This window comes from Notolabrus celidotus, chromosome 11 (genome assembly GCF_009762535.1).
Source record: "Notolabrus celidotus isolate fNotCel1 chromosome 11, fNotCel1.pri, whole genome shotgun sequence".
Classification (NCBI taxonomy): Eukaryota; Metazoa; Chordata; class Actinopteri; order Labriformes; family Labridae; genus Notolabrus; species Notolabrus celidotus.
The window spans coordinates 2,252,058-2,276,002 of record NC_048282.1 but is presented as its reverse complement, the minus strand read 5'-3'; the positions used below and the strand labels follow the sequence as shown (position 1 = coordinate 2,276,002).

At 42.2% G+C, this 23,945-nt stretch overlaps 1 protein-coding gene and 1 long non-coding RNA gene across 2 annotated transcripts in view; one reads left to right on the top strand and one right to left on the bottom strand.

The window, feature by feature from the left end:
- The window catches only part of bsna (bassoon presynaptic cytomatrix protein a), a 226,481-nt gene that overhangs the window by 75,142 nt on the left and 127,394 nt on the right, over nucleotides 1-23,945 (top strand). The window lies entirely within an intron of this gene.
- LOC117821124 lies at nucleotides 5,652-6,596 on the bottom strand. Its single transcript, XR_004632909.1, has 3 exons — nucleotides 6,507-6,596; nucleotides 6,145-6,217; nucleotides 5,652-5,820 (listed from the first exon to the last, which is right to left on the bottom strand). It is a non-coding gene; the product is annotated as an uncharacterized LOC117821124 (long non-coding RNA).

Genomic DNA, 23,945 nt, shown 5'->3' with positions numbered 1-23,945 from the left:
AGACCGTGAGAAATCTGGGCCATTAAAACTGTCACACAGGCATATCAACACAAGATATGTAAATAGTGAGTGTGTGTGTACGTGTGTGTGTGTGTTTGTGTGTACACAGAGTGGGCTTGCGGCTCTCCAGTAGAAGTGAATGAAACTGTGATAGAAAGGAAAGAGGAGGGAGATGTCACAAGGATTAAAATGAATATAATGACCACCAGGCACATGAAATAATAATCGACTAAAGAAGAAAGGTGATGATTGTTACGGCTTGAGCAAAGGACTAGGACCCAAATGCAGAGTACAGGGAAAAAGTATTTATTAAGCAAAAACCAAGGTTCAACAAAAAGCGCCTTGCGGGTAAAAACAACTGAGAAAAAGTACAAAACTAGGAGTAACACAAAATCACCCAAAAGGGGAAAAAGGTTCTATCAAAAACTCACAAACAAAAACTAGGAATCAATCCTCTGGAAAACACTCGAGATAAGTAAACAGAAAAGCGTGGCTTGAATCTCCTCAGGAGCAAGGCTACAACGGGACATGGAGCATGCGGCTAGAGGAATAATCTGGCACTGGAGGAGTGTTTGGTGGTGGCTTAAGAAGCCAGTGCTGATGAGCAGATCAGGGACAGGTGTGCCTGATGAGCCTCACTGCTGAGGAGACCGGCCCCGCCCCTACCCATGCAACCTGCAGGCAGAGAGAGAGAGGGTTAGGGCAAATCACACAACAAATCAGGACCATAACAATGATGGCACAGAGGTGATGAAGAGCCAAAAGATGGAGACCAACCAAAAGGAGTGGATTGGAATGCAAAAGAGTAAAAGAAGCAGTGGAAAATAATAACTTTATTTAAATAGCACCTTTAAAAACAAATGTTTACAAAGTGCTTTGACAGACAAAGCATGCTTTGAATAACAAAGTAAACCTTTAGACAGACAGAGAGGAGGGATTTTAACTAAACAGAATACATGGTGAGGTTAGAAAGAATACATTAAACAGAATGAAGGGGTGAGACAATAGATCAATAAATCATTGTTTAAGAGGTTTATCAAAGATAAATAAATAAAAATAAATAAATAGAAATAATAAATGAATAAAAATGGAAATGTAAAAAAAGGCATTAAAAGGTAAATAAAAAAGCTTTCAGAATAAGAGGACGACATCACATTGAGCAAATTATAAAAAGTGAAAAGGATGAATTAGGAACATTGAAATAATACATGAAAAATAAATAATTAAAACAATAAATAATCAAACAAAATTTAAAACAATTAATTAGTCAGGTAAAAACTAAAAATAATAATAAAAAAGAAGTAAAAGCGGCTAGAAGGATGAAGTCACATAAAAGCAAGTCTGTAAAAATGGGTTTTAAGAAGAGACCTAGACCATTTATCGGGGCGCCAGACTCTCCTGAATTTATTTTGAAAATGCTGAATGAGACAAATGTGGTTTCAATGGAAAGCTGAGAATGTAACTGAGTTTTTAAAGCTTGTTGATAGGATTAGCGGTTATCAAACATTTAGGAACAAGTAGCCGACGGCGGCTTTCTAGGTCTTTGAGGGCTACAAGATGTCACTGACTCTGTGAGCCTTATCTCCTCAGGGAGGTCGTTCCAAAGTCGAGGGGCTATGATGGAGAAAGCTCGATCCCCTTTTGATGGGAGCCTCGCCTTTGAACGACCAGAAATTCCCCACCTGAGGATGCAATGTAGTTTGGGGTGAGACCCAGGAGAGCTTTAGAAGGGGTCACTAAAATCTTTAAATCTGTTCTTAAACTCAGAGGAGAGGAGAGGAGAGGAGAGGAGAGGAGAGGAGAGGAGAGAGGAGAGAAGAGAAGAGAGGACAGGAGTGATGTGATGCCGTCTGTTAAAACCAGTTAGAAGCCGAGCTGCTGTGTTCTGGACCAGAAAATGATAAAGTATAAAAGACATGTAGCACTAAGAAGAGTGATGAGCTGTGGAAACAGATGGAGAGAGAGAACACCGGAGAGAGGCTGAGGGTAAACCAGACATGTAGAGCTGAATCACGTGCAGCACTCGGTCCACAGGGAAGTGAGGCTGTAACACACTCACTCACACACAACACAGAAAGACGTGGGACTGTCAGAGGTGAGTGAAGTACGGAAGGGGAGATGAGGACAGAGAAACAATGAGAACATAGTTCCTGCTGAGGACATTTGACCAAAGAAGGCAAGTTTAGCTAAATCAGTTGTTCTGAAATGACATTAAATCATTCTATTTCGGTCTACACTGAAATATCTCTGCTCCTTTTGCATAAACTGCATTTTAGTTTGGCAGTCAAGGTTCCAAGCAGGAAGCACCTCACTTTGATTTTCAGCTGGGGCCAGCATTCAGTTGAACCTTTGTTTGTTCATCACTTATTGGATCAGTTTCTGTAATTTATTCAATTATTCTCATTGGATAAATTGTCATACTTTAATCAGGTGAAATAAAAGAGAGCTAACCCTGATTAGGTCATTTCTTTTACTAAATACCAAAACCACTTCATTCATAGAGTGAATTACTGAAGGTGTTTTAACTGCTTCTGCATGTTTTTTTAATAGTAATCTACTTCATGCAGTGCAGTCTCAAACAGGTAAAGGATAGATCTATATATATGGCTCGTCATATTTATAAGTTGATGTGGTGTTTAGATGGAATTTGCCTTTTTGCATAGACATATTTCTGCAGATTCGGCTGTGACCTGCAGTCTCTGGGAATCAATCTGTTGAAATCTTGTGATGTGAGTTCAGGCCTCGGGGCTTTCAACAGTCGTTTTAGATTTATCTAACTAAATGTAATGGGAACAAATCAGACTAAATTCATTACTATAATGATACAGGGTGTTCTTCACTTCTAGATTCAAGTGGGCTGCAACTACCATGAGTACTCGGCATCTTTTTAACCACTTGTCTCACTAGGAAATGTCTTCAAGTCAAATAGGTGTGTTCTTTTATTCGGATGTACGGTGGCTGGGAAGTGCAATGCAGATTTACAAAGGATGAAACAAATAGATGCAACCTTTTTACCAGTCCTGAAACAAATTTACAAAAGATTCAACCGGAAAAGGATTGAACCAGTGATTTTCCAAATAAAAGACGTCTGTAATATGAAAATGGGCAACAGCCAGGGAATTAATATATATTTGACATGAACAACCCTGTTTCCACTAAAATATTTAGATTCAGACTGATAAGAGAACACCACAAAATGTGTTCCTGCCAATCACACTTATATCTGATTTGGAATTTCAAAATAAAACCATTGGAAATGTTCCATATTGCAATGATTTCTCTGATTGAAAATATCCAGACTTCTTTTTTGCTCATTTCAATTTGCTTTTATTTTGAAATGACACATGATTGGCTGGATTACATTAGTAGGTCATTCGCTATTAGTTTGAAATTTAATGAGTCTGTGGAAACTGAGATTTATGTTCATAAACTCACTTTGAATGAATCCAAAATCATTGCAATATGCTAATTTTCCAATGATTTTATTTTGAAATTCCAAATCAGATATAGCTGTGATTGGCAGGAACACATTTTGGGGTGTTCTCTTATCAGTCTGAATGTAAATATTTTAGTAGACACAGGGTTGTTAATGTCCCAATAACCTGAACAGGTATAAGTCAAGTCCCCTGCTGTCACTGAATGAACCTTATCTGAGTAGGTCCTTTTGGATGTGAGACATCCTTGAGCCTGTTTCTGATGGGAAGGAAGGCCCCTGGTCCTGTCATGGCACAAGAGTGTGTATGCAGTTTAAAACACTTGCAAGTCCTTGCTCTAAACTTAAAAACATATAATGGTCTTGTACAAAGAAATAACCAAGACAATAAAACAGTCTTCTTCAATACATCCCTCCTCTCCATTTTTGAAGTTTGATAGCAGTCAATGCTTGAGCCCGAGTCCAACTCCATTGACCAGTGCTGGGGTCCAAGTCCAGTGTGGAGTACTACAAAACTGAACGTTGTGTTTTGAGCCAAGTAGCAAATGTTAGCATTAAAGGCTACAATTGAGAATCATGATAAAAACGTACCTGATAAACATCCGTGTTGGCAATTCAGAATCAGAATCAGAATCAGAAATACTTTATTTATCCAGGGGGGAATTCAGTCATTACAATTGCTCTATACACAATAAGTTATACAAATACAATAATAAGCTCTGTAGAAAATAAATACATGGTTGAAATACCCGGAGATCAGGAAGTGGGCACTCTGGTGGTCTGTCTGGAGATCAGGAAGTGGGCACTCTTATGGTCTGTCTGGAGATCAGGAAGTGGGCACTCTGGTGGTCTGTCTGGAGATCAGGAAGAGGGCACTCTGGTGGTCTGTCTGGAGATCAGGAAGAGGGTACTCTGGTGGTCTGTCTGGAGATCAGGAAGAGGGCACTCTGGTGGTCTGTCTGGAGATCAGGAAGAGGGCACTCTGGTGGTCTGTCTGGAGATCAGGAAGAGGGCACTCTGGTGGTCTGTCTGGAGATCAGGAAGTGGGCACTCTTATGGTCTGTCTGGAGATCAGGAAGTGGGCACTCTGGTGGTCTGTCTGGAGATCAGGAAGTGGGCACTCTGGTGGTCTGTCTGGAGATCAGGAAGAGGGCACTCTGGTGGTCTGTCTGGAGATCAGGAAGAGGGCACTCTGGTGGTCTGTCTGGAGATCAGGAAGAGGGCACTCTGGTGGTCTGTCTGGAGTCTGGCTATGGCAGTGTTGAGAACGTTGGACGCCGTAGTCGGGTTGTCAGAGGGAGGATGTTAACAGCTACCAGTATGACATGTGAGATCTCCCTGTGCAGATAATATGGTCGGAGGCCCACAGCGCTCTCACTGCTATCCCGGTCTGCCCGGACAGTCTGGAAGCCGTCAATGGAGACGTTGTGGTCAGTAATATCCTGATGCAGCCACGTTTCCATGAAGCACGCCATGCTACATTCCTGTAACTCCTAGTCCTGTTAACTCGTCCATCTTATTAGCCAGAGATCTCACGTTGCCCATGATGAGAGAGCTTCTATCTCCTCTCCATCACGCGTGGCTATGTAAGCATGCTGATGTTAGCATTTAGCTTGCAGCACCAGTGTACCTCAATAGTGACAGCCTTACAAAACTATTGTCACTGCTGTAAGCTGTTAACCATATTATGCTTTATGGAGCAAGCTAACACCACACGATGCTAAGAGGTAAATCTGAAGTCCAGTGTCATCTCTTGTGACAGTGTCACCTGATAGGTTGGTTGGACTTCTGCCTCAGTAGGTCATGTGCCCACAGCTTTCAATCCATACATGCAAACTTTATTTCAATGCTATTTATTTTTATTTGATATGAACACAACCACTCAATGCACATATTCACGTGAAACATATATGTCATATGGTAAGAAACATGTGTGCTAATTCTTCTGTCTAAGTTTTGGCTTACTCTGTAAGTCCAGTTATTATTCCCAAGTCACAAAAAGCATGTATCTGAATGTATGTGGAAGTCTAAACGAGAGTTAGTGTTTGAGAAAGACCAGAGTGTTGTTTGATAGAGGAACATGGAGGTTAGCGCTCACTTCATTTATCAATAATTCAGCAAAAGTTTTTTTTATTTTATATAAATAGAAAGAGAGATGAAAAATGTAAGGGGGAGGCTTGAAGAGAAAGCAAGAAGTCACTCGGTTTATCCTGCCCCCTCTGTCCTCCAAGCATCGCTTCTTAATTCCTGCCTTGCCTCGTCATCGTCTTCATCCCCTCTTTCCTTCCTTTTCCCTGGCAACTTTTTTTCTCACACAGCTTGCTCATTCTTCCTTTTCTTGTTCCCCGTCCTACTTTCCCTCGGCTGTTCAGGGTCGGTGTTAGCATCTTAACACAGAGGAAAGGATTTGAGTTAATAAATCAAACGGAGCCTGAAAGGGACAAAGAGTGGAAGAGAGAGTGCGGAGTATATTTTCAAAATGTGCACATGTATATTTTAGAGGATAATCTGAGTTTAAACTCAACATGAAAACATGTTTAAACTGAATAACTCAGTATCTGGTGATGAACGCAGCCTCCATGTGGAGCTTTGATTGATGACACAACATGACACACATATGACACACACATGACACACCAACACACACACACACACACACACACACACACACACACACATACAGAAACATGCATGCAAGATACAGAACTCACATTGTATAAGAAGCACAGTGAATGAGAGAATGAGGTCATTTCTCTGTCCGGTCCATCATCCAGGTCTGAACAGCTGTCATAACGATTATTAGAATTAGTGCAAACAGTCCACCTGGAAGTGTATGTGTGTGTGTGTGTGTGTGTGTGTGTGTGTGTGTGTGTGTGTGTGTGTGTGTGTGTGTGTGTGTGTGTGTGAGAGAGAGAGAGAGAGAGAGAGAGAGAGAGAGAGAGAGAGAGAGAGAGAGAGAGAGAGGGAGAGAGAGAGAGATGTGTGTGTCTGCACATCTGAAGGACATTTATTTGGGATTGGGGTAATTCATCTGCATTACAGATTGCATGTGTGGGGCATTGGTGTGTTTTACCTTGTATAAAGGGTGTGCACGTGACATCACAGTAGGCGGAGTAAGTGTGGTAGCACATAGCACTGAAAGCACATGGGAACAGCCTCAACCTTCAGAGACACATGAAGAGACTGAGGATGTAGATTGAAGTCAATCAATTAATCTTTATTTGTATAGCACCAAATCACAACAAACATTATCTCAAGACTCATTTACAAACAGAGCAGGTCTAGACCACTCTATGTCAAATTATGAACAGAGACCCAACACCAAGACAGGATAAGACTCAGTCCCTCTCCTCTCATTTCACTGGTTTACCTCAGGTCAAATTAACACTTTGTAGTTCATCAGATCAGCCACACAGAAAACGAACAATCTCAGCATCTAAAGACACAGGGTTATAATTTTTAAGCTTGGTAACCAAAGTCTGATTCAGGCTGGTTTTGCAGTGATTGATAGAAAATAGTTCATCTGGTGGTATATATCACAGATTAAAACTAATGTATATTTAGTGTGACGTCTGCTTGACCAAATATTTGAATGAGGTATTTCTCATGAAGTGAAAGTATCAGCCCTGATCTCAGTCCCTCTCTGTACTGCTGATATCATGAATGAGTGTCACTGTTAGAGCTCAAGAGTTGTACTGTGTGTAGCTGTCACAGTGGTAATAAATGAGAGGCCATGTCCGTGTGTGAGAGAGTAAAATCAATATGTTCATTTTTTAAATAACAATCACCTGCAAACTTTGCTTTGTGTACCGCCTCAGCTGAAGGTACGCCTTCATGTCAGGAAACTTGATTTCCAGCCACATGACGGTGTCCACAGATCACTGTGATAACCTGTAGTGACCTCTGTCAAGTCGGACTGCCTGTATCTTAAACCGATATTTAACTAGCAAAGCGGTACCTGTTTATATCCTCTATAAGTTTGTGTGGGTGTGTTTGTGTGTCTCAGACTCATAAGCGGTTCCAATAGAGAGGCTGTGTGTGCATACTGTCTGGTCATTACAGAGGTTACTGGAAGCACTGTGAGAGTCATTAAAGCTAATGAAGTAGAGTCATGAAACACTTTCATTACTCCAATCCTCCCCTGACTCAGGACCTTTTTTACTGTATCTAGCTTCTTTATCAGCCTGCTGTTTTCCCTGCTTTTATATCCCAACCGGCAAAACACTCTGAATTATCAAATGAAAGAATAATAACAGAGCAAATAGATGAGCTGAGGGGAAAACACTGAAGAAGAGTGGAGTGAGTAGGCCCCACAAACCGTGACATTTAGCTAACACCAAAGAAACAAAAGGTCTGGGTCTGGAAGATGATAACCAAATCCCAATCAATCAATCAATCAATCAATCAATCAATCAATCAATCAATCAATCAATATTTATAAAGCACCAAATCCCAACAAATGTTATCCCCAGACTCTTTCCAAACAGAGCAGGTCTAGACCATACTCTATGTTCTACTATTAACAAAGACCCAACATCAAGACAGGATCAGATCCAGTCCCATCTTACAGACAGGACTCAGTCTGATCTCATCTTAATCCACCATGAGCAGAGCACTTTGCAGCATTTAGCAAGTTACAGTGGCAAGGACAAACTTCCTTTAACAGGCAGAAACCTCCAGCAGGACCAGACTCATGTTAGACACACATCTGCTGAGACCGTGTTGGAGAGAGGGATAGAGGGAGATGAAGAGAGAGAGAGAGATGATAGTGGTGAGACAGATAGTAGTAGTTGTAGCAGCTGGAGTCTGAGACGTCCACAGCAGCGACTCAACACAAGTAAAACATCTCTTTTTTTTAAGACATCAGGATTCAAACAGTCATCATGTCCCCCTACAGTCTGTGTTTGGTGATGAGGCCCCATCTTTGAAAGACGAAGTCCTTTCTTGACAAAAAGTTTTAAAGCCTCTGGAAACGTAAATGTAATCTTTAAGATTCATATAGAATATCAAAATGTAATGTGTAATCAAGCTTCAGCAAAAATCTGAGTGAAAATAAACATCCACAACTCTGAAAAAACTCTGTTCAAAAACAGCTTATTTTACAGGTCAGAGCATTTCTCAGGACTGTGTGGGCGTGGCCTAACTCTTTGATTGACAGGTCAAGAGAGAGTTCACAGCCTGCATGTTTGAGCCGTCTGACTCTGAATCTAAAGACATCAAAACTCCATGATCTGAAAATGATTCATTTACAATGTTCTCTGAGTGCTGAGTCACAAAATACTTCAGGATCAGGACTTCTATCATTTATTAGTTTTATCACTCCGTAGTCTCCGGGGCATCAGGACCATGGGACGCCCGGAGCAGAGGAGGCTGAAGTGTAGTATGTGAACGCAGAGGAGCTCGGCTCAGGGTGTCAGAAAGTAAGTGAACCGGTCCTGGGGAAAGTTAGTGAACCGGTCCTGGGGAAAGTTGGTGAACCGGTCCTGGGGAAAGTTAGTGACCCGGTCCTGGGTAAAGTTAGTGAACCGGTCCTGGGGAAAGTTAGTTGAAAGGGTAATGGGGAAAGTTAGTGAACTGGTCCTGGGGAAAGTTAGTGAACTGGTCCTGGGGAAAGTTAGTGAACCGGTCCTGGGGAAAGTTAGTGGACCGGTCCTGGGGAAAGTTAGTGAACCGATCCTGGGGAAAGTTAGTGAACCTGTCCTGGGTAAAGTTAGTGAACCGGTCCTGGGTAAAGTTAGTGAACCTGTCCTGGGTAAAGTTAGTGAACCTATCCTGGGGAAAGTTAGTGAACAGGTCCTGGGGAAAGTTAGTGAACCGGTCCTGGGGAAAGTTAGTGAACCGGTCCTGGGGAAAGTTAGAGAACAGGTCCTGGGGAAAGTTAGTGAACCGGACCTTGGGAAAGTTAGTGGACTGGTCCTGGGGAAAGTTAGTGAACCGGTCCTGGGGAGAGTTAGTGAACCGGTCCTGGGGAAAGTTAGTGAACCAGTCCTGGGGAAAGTTAGTGAACCGGTCCTGGGGAAAGTTAGTGAACCAGTCCTGGGGAAAGTTAGTGAACCGGTCCTGGGGAAAGTTAGTGAACTGGTCCTGGGGAAAGTTAGTGAACCGGTCCTGGGGAAAGTTAGTGAACTGGTCCTGGGGAAAGTTAGTGAACCGGTCCTGGGGAAAGTTAGTGAACCAGTCCTGGGGAAAGTTAGTGAACCGGTCCTGGGGAAAGTTAGTGAACTGGTCCTGGGGAAAGTTAGTGAACCGGTCCTGGGGAAAGTTAGTGAACTGGTCCTGGGGAAAGTTAGTGAACCGGACCTTGGGAAAGTTAGTGGACTGGTCCTGGGTAAAGTTAGTGAACTGGTCCTGGTTAAAGTTAGTGAACCGGTCCTGGGTAAAGTTAGTGAACCGGTCCTGGGTAAAGTTAGTGAACCAGTCCTGGGTAAAGTTAGTGGACCGGTCGTGGGTAAAGTTAGTGAACCGGTCCTGAGGGAAATTAGTGGCTGCAGCTTAGTAACCACAGTTAGTAAAATAGAAGAATGACAACAAGCTGTCATCTTCACGGTGGATGTGCAGACAGGGACACACGAGCACAGCGGTGCAAAGAGCAGAGAGACAGCTATACAGACAGATTACAGTCAGTACGTGATTAGCAAACAAGCTAACAGCTAAGACAACACTGAGGGGAGCTGGCTGAGACTTCAGGAGACGGTCTGAGCAAGAGTAGTTTTGTTGAACATGTGTGCACGTGACTCAGTGTTTCATTTCTGATTGGTTGGATATTTATTTCGTCGTAATATCCAAGTTAACCCCGCCCACTTTAGCCTAGCGTTAGAACGGAATCAAAGACTTGGCTGAAAATTTTTACAGAATGGATTAAAGTTCAGTTCCAATATTTTAAATATATATAATATTATGTAAATGTGACTGTAAATATCATAGGTAGAACGTTTTTGATGATTTGGGTTACCAGAGGCTTTAAAGCATTTTTCCACCTCCCACAACAAAAGAGATCATTTAGATATGTTTCTATTTTCTTCTTTGATTTTTAGAAACAGTGGCTCTCATGATATGGTCATCTCCTTCTTTGCGGGATACGTTTGTGTGTGTGTGTGTGTGTGTGTGTGTGTGTGTGTGTGTGTGTGTGTGTGTGTGTGTGTGTGTGTGTGTGTGTGTGTATGTGTGTGTGTGTGTGTGTGTGTGTGTGTGTCAGCTTCATTTCCACAGTGTTTTGAGCCATGCAGGAAAATAGTACGGACAGAAGGAAAGCAGCAGATGTAACCCCCACACATCAATTCACACATGCACACTTAGAAAGACAAACACATGTATGCAGAACCACTGCATTATACATGTTTTTGTGTTTATGTTTCAGTTACATACTAAGATAAATCCTGTGTGTGTGATTTAGTATTCTGTGGATATTCAGAAACAGATAAAGTACAAACTAGCTGTGTTATTATTGACAGTATTCGTAGCTTTAGTTTATTTCCCTCTGTGTTTTCATTTCTAATCGCACATTACTGTGTGAACTGCTTCTCTGGCTGTTGATTGGATGTGAGCGGACCTGGTTTCCTTTTCTGAAGACGTGTTGATGAGTGTTACTGCTCAAATCAAAGAGATGTGAATATGCAAAAATGATCATATGATATAAGGCATCATGCCAACCTCATGATTATTCATGAGTCTTTCAAAGGAGACTGATTATACCACAATGCATACGATAAGTAACATCTACGCCTATAGAAGTCGTCCAACAATCTATACATCTAGTGGCCCACAAGAAACCCAACGATGACAAACATGCACTGAAAAGTGATTTGAACCAGAACCAAAGAGAGGTGATGAAAGAGGAGTCAAAGGAAGGAAGAAGGGACAGAGACACGGTGAGTCATGCTTCTGTATTTAGAAAGAAATCAGAACAGAAATAGAGGAGAGCAGCAGGAACGACAAGCTCCTAATGGACGGGAGGTTCGTTCCTGCAATTTAGGACATCTCACCACAATTAATAATACAACGGCTTCTCCACTCCTCCTTGTCTCCTCTTCCTCCGTCCACACGCCTCCTCTCCATCTGTTCCTTTCATCTCCTTTCTCTCTCTTCTTCTTCAACCCAGATTTTTAACAGGTGGGATTTAAACTGGCAAATTACTGATCACTGTCCTGCCTCGACAGTAAAAATAGCCTTCCTGCTTTCAACCTCCTTTTTCCTTCCTCTATAACATCCCTCCTTTTATTTCTATTTTCTGTCTCCTCTTGTTTTTTAACAAAGCGTTTTCATTTGTCCTCTTTTGTCGTTGCATTCATTTCAGCCCCGGTTCTGTTTCATCTTTTCATAGTTCCTCCACTGCACCTCTTCCCCTCCTCTTATTCTCCTCTCTTTCTCAGAGCTTTTGACTTATTCAGCACACCTCCCTACTCTCACTTTTTTAAAAAGTCATACAATATGCAAAGAGAAACCTGCGAGACAAGTCACTTTTTCTGCCTATGTGTTCCTTTTCTCCGCCAGCCATTTATGAAGTAAGTCATGGGTTCAAAACAGGATGATCTATTAAAGATAAACATCCACAGTCTCATGTCTTTTAACTGTGAAGACCCCTTACTGAGGCAGGGGCCCTGATCCTGTAAATGAGGTTATTTAATGTGTTTATGTTTGGAAATCCTGCATCTATTTGCAGGGTACCTAAATCAATCAATCAATCAATCAATCTGTATTTGTATAGATTGATCACAACAAACATTATCTCAAGTCGCTTTTACAAACAGAGCAGGTCTAGACCACTCTATGTTAAATTATGAACAGAGACCCAACACCAAGACAGGATAAGACTCAGTCTGACCCCACCTTAATCCACCATGAGCATTGCACCTCACAGTATTTAGCTAGTTACAGCTGAGAGGAAAAACTTCCTTCAACAGGCAGAAACCTCGAGCAGGACCAGACTCATGTTAGACAGACATCTGCCTCGACCCAGTTGGGTCTGGAAAGAGGGATAGAGGAGAATAAGAGAGAGAGGTGATAGTGATGAGACGAGTAGTAGTAGCTGTTGCCGCTGGAGTCCAGCACATCCGTGTCCGCTGGAGTCTGGAACGTCCACAGCAGGAGGACGTCTACGGCAGCTCAGAGGAACCTACAAGACAAGGGAGCTCAAGGACTTCAGAAAGGTCAATGGTTAGTAACTTTCAATGGGACAGGGAGAGTTAAAGTAAGTGATGAGGGGGTTGGAGGGAAGGGGGTGAGATAGGATCCCAGTGCGTCAGTTCCCCCAGCAGTCTAAGCCTATAGCAGCATGACTAAAAGCTGATCCAAGCCTGAGCCAAGCTTTATCAAATGTGTTTTTGTATCTTGTTCAGAATGGATCAAACAACCAGAGACGTTTCTTGTTGTAGAAACACTGTTGTACTGTAGCATGATAAATGATGCATGATAAATGCTAAATGCACTGTGCTTATGTAGCACTTTTCTCTTCTTCCAACAACTCAAACTGCTCTACATTGCATGTTTGCCCTTTTCCTATCACACACGCACATTTATACACTGATGGCAGCGGATGCTGTGCAAGGTGCCAAGCTTCCAATCAGCCATTTAATCACATTCATTCACATTCATTCACATCATACATTAAGGCCTTCCCTTTGGAGCCAAGGGCACTTTAACTTGAGGTACTTGCTCGTTCATAAAGGGCTGGTGTGACTTTATCGCTGAAATGCAGACAAGAAGAAGTTTTATGTCGCGGCTCAGTCAGCTTTAACATGTGTTAAGCTCCTGTGTTCTCTGAGTGTGGTCGTAGATCCTCTGCTGTAAAAATCTTGTTGGTTACCGCTTTGGCCCACCGGCAAAAGGCAGTTTTAATACCAAAGGGATGTGCGTTTGCACGAAGGGTTTCTTTTTTTTCCTACTTGCAGTGATATTCAAGTTAGTGTGGTGTTGTTTCAAATGCGTTAATAAGTTGGATGTGTTGCCAGAAACATTACTGATTGCTACTAAAAAATAGTCACACATAGTCTTATCCACTTGTCTGTGACTATTATTGTAATTAACTGAGAAAGCAAAGTGTTCCCAAAGATGAGACTTAAATGATAGAACGGCATATTCAAGCTATTGCATTTTGTATGTGGTGGCTGCCATGACGAGCAGGAAGTGCTGTGTGTGTGGTGCACTCACATTTTAAGTTGTTTTTGTTCAACCAAATTCTGCTTGGTACACTACTGCATCATAGTGAAAGTCCTGTACTCAGATGCAGTGGTAGAAACAAAGTCTATTTACTTGAGTACTGTACTTAAGTAAATTTTTTGAGTATCTGTTCTTTACTTGAGTATTATTTTTTGAGGATACTTATTACTTTTACTCCACTACATTCAGAAGACAATTATTGTATTTTTGACTCCACTACATTTCTATCAGTGCTCTAGTTACTCACTACTCTAGCTTTGAAGTCCATCCATCCATCCATCCATCCATCCATCCATCCTCTTCCGCTTATCCGGGTCCGGGCCGCGGGGGCAGCAGTCTCAGCAGGGAAGCCCAGACACTCCTCTACCCGGCCACTTCCACCAGCTCTTCTGGGAGGATACCGAGGCGCTCCCAGGCCAGCTGAGAGACATAGTCTCGCCAGCGTGTCCTGGGCCTTCCCCGTGGCCTCCTCCCAGTCGGACATGCCCGAAACACCTCCCCAGGGAGACGCCCGGGAGGCATCCTAACCAGATGCCCGAACCACCTCATCTGGCTCCTCTCGATCCGGAGGAGCAGCGGCTCTACTTTGAGCCTCTCCCGGATGTCTGAGCTCCTGACCCTCTCTCTAAGGCTGAGCCCAGCCACCCTGCGGAGAAAGCCCATTTCGGCCGCTTGTATTAGCGATCTCGTTCTTTCGGTCACTACCCACAGCTCATGACCATAGGTGAGGGTCGGAACGTAGATTGACCGGTAAATTGAGAGCTTTGCCTTCTGGCTCAGCTCTCTCTTCACCACGACAGACCGGTACAGCGCCCACATCACTGCAGACGCCGCCCCGATCCGTCTGTCAATCTCCCGCTCCCTTTTCCCCTCACTCGTGAACAAGACCCCGAGATACTTGAACTCCTCCGCCTGGGGTAAAGACTCCCCTCCGACCCGGAGAGGGCAGGCCACCCTTTTCCGACTGAGCACCATGGCCTCAGACTTGGAGGTGCTGATCCCCATCCCCGCTGCTTCACACTCAGCTGCAAACCGTCCCAGCGCGAGCTGGAGGTCACCGCTCGATGGAGCCAATAGGACGACATCATCTGCAAAGAGCAGAGACGGAATCCCAAGGCCACCGAACCGGAAACCCTCCGCCACTTGGCTGCGCCTAGAACTTCTGTCCATAAAAGTTATGAACAGAACCGGTGACAAAGGGCTTTGAAGTCAGCTCATGAATTTCCTTCTTTTTCTGAAATCTGATCCTAAGACAGTAAACTGTGTTTGTGTAGTTCTGTTTGTCTCAGGGGTTTAGTCGTACCTGTATATCGTGCGTCTCCACGGTTGAACGTGAAGCAAACACACTTCAGCCCGTGTTAGAGGTTTTTGAAATGAAGAATGATACGTATGGTTTGAAATGCTCTCCCTGTTTCCCACTCTGCCCAAACAAACAAACATTCACTGTCCAACCTGAGAAAGAGCGCTGAGCTACGTAACGTTTGTTTAACTCCAGATGAACATTTCAAACTAAGGTGTCTGTGCTTGGAGTAACTTAGTGTCTGTTTTTATTCCATGGTATAGTTTTTAGAGATTTCAAGTAATGGTTTCTAAATAAACATGATGTATCTAAATGTACTCCTTTGTATTCTTGACTGTACTCGTGTATTTTCATGTATTTTGAAAATACAACATTTTGAGATATTTTTAAGAATTACTTTGAATACTTCAGTATTTTTAAAAGCAAGTACTTCAGTACTTTCACTTGTATTGGAGTAATATTTGACCAGGAGGATCTATACTTTGACTTAAGTAATGAAGCTGTGTACTTTGTCCACCACTACTCAGATGACCCGGTGCTAATACATGCACCTTTATGCCTCAAGTGTCTACACATATCTTCAAATATGGTACACAGGTCTTTTCGAGACATTATGATTTGTTTTCATCAAAATTTATGATCATTTTTTAGATTTTGTTCAAGATGTCAAATCTAAAAAGGCTTCCCCTTTTCTGTAGCATAAAAAACCCTTTCCTAAGATTGAACATTGAGTATTGGGTTATTAAAGGTACTTTTTCCTGTCTTATTTTGTTGTCTCATTTATCAGCCCATCTGGAATATTGTTATGTCTTTAATACTTTGGGTATTTTTAATGGATGAAAGACAGTTAGTCCAACAGTTCATTACATATGAAACTTTAATTTGTTATTAATGCTCACATGCTTTTAACTTTAAATTGCAACCCAGAATACTTCTGAGGAGATCCCATACCACCCCAGAAATTAAGCTAATGTACCAGAGCACAGACTAATTCAATGTGATGACCGCCTTTAATATTTAAGTTTAAGGAACTCTTATCTTGTGTCCTGAATCCAGAGTTTGAGTGGACCGACCCCCCTAAAGATGACTCACCCTTCTCAAACCTTCTATATGTTCCTGATGTACTCTTTAATCCTTCCTTTTGAGAACCACGTCTCCTCCGACCTCGCGTGCGATGCCTTTTCACAGTCGGTGCTTTAAATACCTGCAGATGACGTATGCCGAAGTGGTGCGCTGGGTTTGTCTGACTTTGTTCAGTCAGGCGGGAGTCTGTGATGGGACTGCAGACGGATGACAGCCTGTCATGAACTTAGAAATAGCACTCATTGTTTTTTAATTGTTCTAGAAATGCTCAACGTGCACCAAAGACTTGACCAACGTGATAGTTCTGTAACCTTTATGATCAGGATGTTGGCAGGTCTTGTGAGGTTGCTTTATTTATGCACCCTCATCAACTTCTCCGTCTTTAAAACACGCACCTCGGTCTTTTTTATTCATGATGGAGTTGTTTGGTGATGTTTTCCAGCTCACCTCTCCTCGCTTGCCTCATCCACCCCTGATCACTCCCCCTCCCGCTCTGTGCTTTCAGTCCTCTTCTTTAGCCCTCCCTCCATCCGCCTGTGTCTGTCCTGTTCACTGTTAGTGCACACTGTTCTTCTACATGCTTCCAATCACTCTTCTACTCCCCTTATATTACTCCCAACTTCCTCCTCTTTAACACAGCCTCTCTTCCTAACATTATTAACTGCTCTATCCTCCCTCTTTATTCTGCCAGGACCTCTCTTACCTCTCCTCTTTCCTCCCCTTATCTCTCCATGTTTCTAACTTTTTTATAGAGAAAGAGGCTTGTGAGGATGGGCAGACAAAAAAGATCAAAAAATCAAACTATACGTCCATTTGGACCAAGAGTTCCGGGGTCTTTTAATCCCCAGAACTACTTTACCCTGAACTAAAAGGTTCCTGTGCCCCCATTGTTGTCTGCGTTTTGACCGCGGGCTGAAGTCCCAGGTAGATTGTGTAAATCAGGCCAGTGACGTATGGAGAAAAAAAAAAGTTAATGTGGGGCGCTGGTGGCCTAGCGGTCTAAGCGCCCCACGTACAGAGGCTACAGTCCTCGTCGCAGGGGTCGCCGGTTCGATTCCCGACCAGTCGACCATTTCCTGCATGTCTTCCCCCGTTCTCTACTCCCCACATTTCCTGTCTCTCTTCAGCTGTACTATCTAATAAAGGCAAAAAGGCAAAAACATAACTTTAAAAAAAAAAAAAAAAAAAAAGTAAATGTACTACACCACCAGACCAGTAGAGGGCAGTAAAACAAAGAGGAATGCCATTCATCACAGATGACACCATAGAAGCAGACGGACAGGCAGGTATCATTATGAGCAAGACAACAGTTAGCCTGTTAGCATGAAGAGACTCAGCTGGTCTGTTTTAGATGGTGCTATATTTTATCACAGATGGATTCACTGAATCAACACGTGAGAGGAGATAAGCGCGAGTAGCAAAGACGTTTCAACACGCCTTTAAAATCCTTTTGAACTCAAAAAGCTGTGGCAGAGATCGGCCGGTGTTTTAGTTTAAACAGCGACCCTGTTAACTGGAGACTCTCAGCCGGATGCATCCCTCATAAACGTCTTTAGACGATCATTAAATATCTGATGAGGATATTTTGAAATCTTAATAAAAACTAAACTAGTTTGCATTCCCAGGAACTCCCTCTGTGTTTCAACAGCTGTGTAAACTCCACAAACACTGACACGTTCAGCTGAAGGTCTTCAGTTTACAGGGTCACTTTTAAAACCAGAACACCGGGAGAGACGCATTCACGGTGGGCTGAGAGAAGACTACTGTTACAAGCTGCTAAATCAAGAGAATCACAGCTTCTTCTTTTGAAAAGTACACACACATACAAAAAAGATAGAACAAATAAAAACTAATGAAAGAAAGAGAAATCAAGAGAATCACAGATGTGTGTGATGTTATTGTGGACAGAGGGAGGAATAAAAACACTGAGGTTAATCCACCAATCAGACACGTTCAGCATTGCAAGCCCCGCCCCCTGAAAGTCCCTGGACCTTTGAAGAATACTACCCCCCTAGCAGGGGCTTTTTAGGGGGGAGATTATCTACCCCTGAGCTAAATTTAGCCCCTGGTTCCTCTGGTCGAAATGCATGTAGATTGGTGGTAAAGTTCCTGCGGTGGATAAAACGCCTGCCTCGATATCTCTGGTAAAATCAGCTGGCTAAGTTGGCTGCAACGCTAAAAACAAACCAAGCTATGCTAGCGCCAGGCTCTGCTGCCAGTCAGAAAACATGATGGCTGCAGAGCAAAACAAAGCTGTAACAATTGAAGTGTTGCTGAGGGTGAGTCAGATTGAATATAAGCTAGTATGTGGCACAACTTAGCACAGATGACTATGTGAAGCAATCTGGTTGTTGATGTTGGCGCTCCGGCCTGCATGCATTCTCGTGTCTCAAGTTGCCAGTCAGAGACCAGCGCACAGAGGAGGAATTCATGACCAGGACATTGTTCATTACTTTTAGAGCTCTGAAATATTTGCAGTAGCTCTCTGAGGATAAATCATTGTCAGACAAGCGACGAGTTCTGAGATTGCACTGTTGACAAATATCAAGCTGTCTTAATAAAGCTGATGTTGGCGGGGAGTACGTGCTGCTAGGTGGATGTTTATTAGCTCTGTTTCTCTGGTGTTTCTGTTGGAGTATTATTTGCTCCTTTAAAGAGCTTATATATTTAATATTTTTTTACAAACACAGATAGCAAGTTAGTTCAAAGAAAACTGTGGAAAGGAAAGAGGATGAGAAGAAGAAGGGTAATGAGTTTGTTCTCTCTTTAGAACCACAGAGGAGCAGCTGGGGATGTTTGCAAGGAAACATTCTGCTCTAAATGTGTCCTGCTAAATATTTTAGGAGTGCAGGTGAAGACGTCCTCCAGAAATAGTTATCTGCAGAAGAACTTGTCATGAGCAACAGTACTTTTGATTTTTTCACAGTTTATATTTCAAGCTTTGGAATGTTGTATTGATCTGCAGCAAAATGCATTTATCAGGTTTAAATCCCTGTGGGGAGGTGAGCGTGCGTGCATGTGTGACAAGGTGGAGAAAGAAAAAGAAGAGTTTCTTTTCGCCTGTGAGTGTGTGTCTGTCTCTGTGTGTGTGTGTGTGTGTGTGTGTGTGTGTGTGTGTGTGTGTGTGTGTGTGTGTGTGTGTGAGAGAGAGAGAGAGAGAGAGAGAGAGAGAGAGACTGTACCTTTCTGTAAACAGGTGTGTTACTGTCCCCCTGCAGTCAATAACAGTGCTGGTATTTTAGAAGTGGAGGATGTGGAGAGCCAGAATTGCCCCCCTGGGGATGTCAAGTGGCGCCTCCCTCAGGGATCCTCAACATCACAGTCAAGGATGTACTATTACTACAACTACTATTACTGTTCCAAGGAAAGAGGAAGCAGTTACCATCTCCTGAGGGTATGCACTCATGCAAAGACCCCTTTGACACAAAGGCATAATGTGAGGACGCAGAGACAGATTTGTATATGTTCATATTTGGAACAAGAACAGCAGCCCTCCAGGGAGCGGAGAGACAGGTGTGTGTTATCTGTGTGTTAGCCTGTGAGTTTTTCATGTGATACCTTTAAGTTTTGTATTTTCCCTGTCCTACTTTCCTCCTCGCTCCACCATGTTGCGTTTAAATGGGTCAGTGAGGAGAGCTGTTCCCTCCCCTGGGCGACACAGCTGATTAACAGACCCTCTCATACACACACACACACACACACACACACACACACACACGCAACACACAAAAAGAGACTCCCACTGAAGTGCAATGTGTGATTCTGAACAAGCTGTAACCCAAAGGTGTCGGGGCGATACTGTGGAGGAGAAGATGGGAATTCCCTGATGGGGTCTCAAAAGAAAACATGGAGTGGAAGGTGTCAGGGCAAAAAATGAGAACTTTCTGAAAAATTCCTGCAGGTGTGGAGGGATAAAAGAAAATTACAACACAGGCTACCTCTGATATTGATGTTTTTTTGGTAAATTCAAAGAGCTGGTTTTAAATGACTAAAACCTGTGAGTGTTTAGCAGAGCATCATAGAGAAAATAAGGTTTCACAACTTGTAGTTCTGAAAAATCTGATCTGTAGACAGGCAGCTGAATATAACAAAATGTAATTAAATAAATAAAATATGTAACAACAGATTTAAAAAAAAATGTGTCAAATAATACACTTGGAAAGTCTAATTTTAATTCATAGAATAATATTAACTGGCCATTGATTTTTGGGCTTCATATTTTGAGACCCGAGGTTGCCTCTTGATTGAGTCACATCCTTTTTTCTAAATTAAACCAACAATCTTTTCACTTCCTTGAGTGGATACGTCGTCTAAAGTTGACCAAAGGTGGAGCAGTGCTAAAAGCTGCTGTGAGGAGTTTATATGGGCAAAGACAACCATCAGAGAATCAATTATGTATATATGGTAATGGTTAAAACCACTCTTGGGTAGCTGTTTGACAGATAAATAACTCAGCTCTTTCTTTATCGCAAAGAATTTCTGTGACTGATACATTTGAGTGTTAAAGGCAAGCAGGATGTGGCGCAGTGGCCTAGCAGTTTAAGCATGCACCCGATATACAGCGGCTACAGTCCTCGTTGCAGAGGTTGCAGGTTCGATTCCAGCCTTGATCATTTACTGCATGTCTCCCCCACTCTTTGCTCCCCACATTTCCTGTTTTGGTAAAAACATGCCCAAAAATATAACTAAACAACAACAAAAAAAAAGCAAGCAGGATGGGATTTTGTTATAATCAGTACTTTCTCTTAATTAGGACAAGATCCTGTAAGAGAAAGAGGTTTGTCTTTGTCTACAGGGGGAGTCTAAATCCAAGAAAAAGTTCTTAAAGCGTGCTTTAAATGTAGTTTTAGTCCAAAACAGAGAAAACACTATGTTGTCATGAAAAAGCAAGGAGAGCAGTTTTCATAGCATATTAACTCTCCTGTTACCCTCAAATTTACTAACATCTTTTATCCTTGGGGTCAGTTTGACCCCAGCTATTCTTTTTTAATTATCTTTTTTTATTAAAGTGTTGCTTAACAATACATAACCCCAGCAGTTTAAACCTCCAGAAACTGATTGTTACCCAGGTGTATGTGTCAGGTACTTTATGTTTCTTTGTTGACTATCTAAATTACCCTTTAAATAAAATAGATTTCAAGCATAGACACAATTTAAACATTCAGAAGGACTTTATTTGTAAAACAGAATATTAAACTGCTGTGAGTTTGTCATGCTCTCGTTGGCCCTGCCTTGTTTCTATGTTATCAAAACGAATGATACCTACCTATAATTACCACTATTTACACCATTTGTAACATTTGTATATATCTTAACTTCCACTGGATCCGCTCAGTTGCGTTCCGGATGCGTCTCTGATCCGGCAGGTCGGAGTCCTCCGGATCAGATACACAAGACTTCTATTTGTGCCGGATGCCGGAGCACGACGCATCAATCTCAACAGAGCAGATGGAGCGGGACAGGAAGTCAGGTTTCACCAAAACAAAATGAAAACATCCGGTTCATTTTCAGAATAAAACACTCTGTGTTATCACCAGATCGTATTTCACTTAACTACAACAACAAACCAAAGTCATGATGAGCGGAGCCAGGCCTGGAGTCAACAGGTCAGAGGTTTTCAGAGGACCAGAAAGACAACATGGATGAGGAGAGGAGGAGGAGAATCCTTGATTCAGTGATTACTGCGGAAAACCTCGGTCACATGACTCCAGCTGTCCGGAGGTCCTGCTCCGTGCTGCGTTCTGAAAATGCAACCGGTGAGTGTTGACCGCAGCAGATCAGGGTTGGAACGGACAGGGATCTGGTGGAAGTCCTGAGTTAGGCCAAATCTGCTCCCAGAAGCCGAATTTTAACAGATCTGTCAATCATGATGTCACATCCCCACTTAAAATTTACACACAAAAAAACATGATAAGAACTCATCACTATGACAGAAATCATGTTTGAGAAAAAGGTTCTTGACACATTTTTCTAATCTTCTTTTTTATAATGTAGGAGGCGGGCTTTAAGACCTATATTGCGGTCAGTCACCAGGGGGAGCTCTAAAAGTCCCGGCCTCACTTTAGGGGGGGCTGACATGTTGTCAATGTTTTCATACAGCTGTGGTCAATGACATAGAAGAAAATGACTTCCTGAAAAAGTGAATACATCTTTGGGGGTAGAGTTCAAATGACTGAGGGGGAAATTAAGAAACAGGACTCATCATTGAATGTCTTTAGAGACATGGCTGGAAATATTATATCTCAATCTAAAGGTTGGCGGTTCAATCCCAGCTCCTGTAGTCACACGCGAAAGTTTCCTTAATTATAGTGACCTCAATATCATCCAAAACAACTAAAACAAATGTGTGTCAAATGTTGATATTTCTTATGTTGTATACAGCTAAAAATGCTTTACGACTTCCCAGTTGTCCCAATTAAATTAGGAAAAGTCAGGAAATATGAAGGCAAAAAAATGATGTTAGTCATTCATTTAGAGACGTTAAACATTGAATGGGGTCCAATTGACCCCAAGGAAAATAGGAGGGTTAATGTAATTAAATGTAATTAAATGTCATGAATGACATGAAATATAATACGTAGGAGAGAGGGTTAGGACCCTCTGTACCTGCAGAAGAATTGTAAAGGTCATTTGCAAAAACAGATAACTCAGTTTTTTTACATTTTCAAAAAACACATTTCTTTTTCATCTACATTTTAAACAAAGTTAAAAAGATTTAAGATACCTCTAATTAATAATGTCATTACTTAGTCAAAGCCACCCAACTTCAGTTTATTGATAATAACTTAAGATAGTAATAGAGAAAATATGTTTTTGCAAATTAACTCTTCAATTGTTGAAAAGTCATACCAAACAATAACTAGCAAATGTTATTGACAGAACTTTGCCTTCCATAAGAGTTAGTACTTTTTATCTCTCAGATATACTAAATCTGTCACGACAAAAGCAAAACAAAAGCAGAGGATTCAAATGCAGACAAACTAAAAAAGGTTTCATAAACAAAAGCAGAGAGAAAATCCAACTAAATCCACAGGAAGCACTTAAGATCCTGAGGAACACTGGAAGACGCAGGAAAGAAACAAGGAGAGAGGAAACAGAGGGACTGAATACACACGGCGTAATCAAACACAGGTGTGACACACGACACAGGTGAAACTAATTAGAGGAAACAAACGAGAGGGAAGCAAAACTGAACCAGGCACACAGGGAACAAGTGATCCAAAATAAAACAGAGACAGAGAAACATGAGTCAAAATACATACACAGGGAATATAAGAATAAACTGGAAATGGCAACTGAGATACACAACATGAAAAATACAAAACTAAACCAGAGTGATGATAGACAAGACAACACAAACAGGAAGTGACTAAGTAAAGAAAAAAGAGCAACTCATGACAATATCAGTGATTTTGTCCATTAGTTTGATTTCATTTGTACTCTAAGATACTCCTTTATTCGTCCCACAATGGGGAAATTCATGGAGTTACAGCAGCAAACAAGAAGGTGTACAGTACAAGAATTCCAACAAGAATATATATAGAAAAGAAATGTCCATCAGAGACGACAGCTTGGCCATAATTCTCCTGTCAGCCACCACCTCCACAGGGTCCAGGACTGAGCTGGCCTTCTTCACCAGTTAGTTCAGTCTTGCTCTCCTGTATCCTGTCCGCCCACAGCAGGTGAAATCCTTCCAATGTGGCGTTCGTGTCCGGTGTTAGCTCTGTTAGCATGATGCTACTCTGCCAGTATTCCCTCTGGTGCTGGGTTAGCTCCTCCACCTTATCGTAGATAGATCTTACAGTCTCCATAACGGTGGGTGGGAGGACAGGTCCATGTCGTCTTTTCTTAGCTTGCACCTCAGTACCAGCACGTCGTCCTTGCCTCCTTCTCCTCAGCTTGCAGGGAACATTCGACCTAGCATTGTTTAGCATCGAAATGCTACGGGCTGCTAACAGCTGATCTTGTATGTAA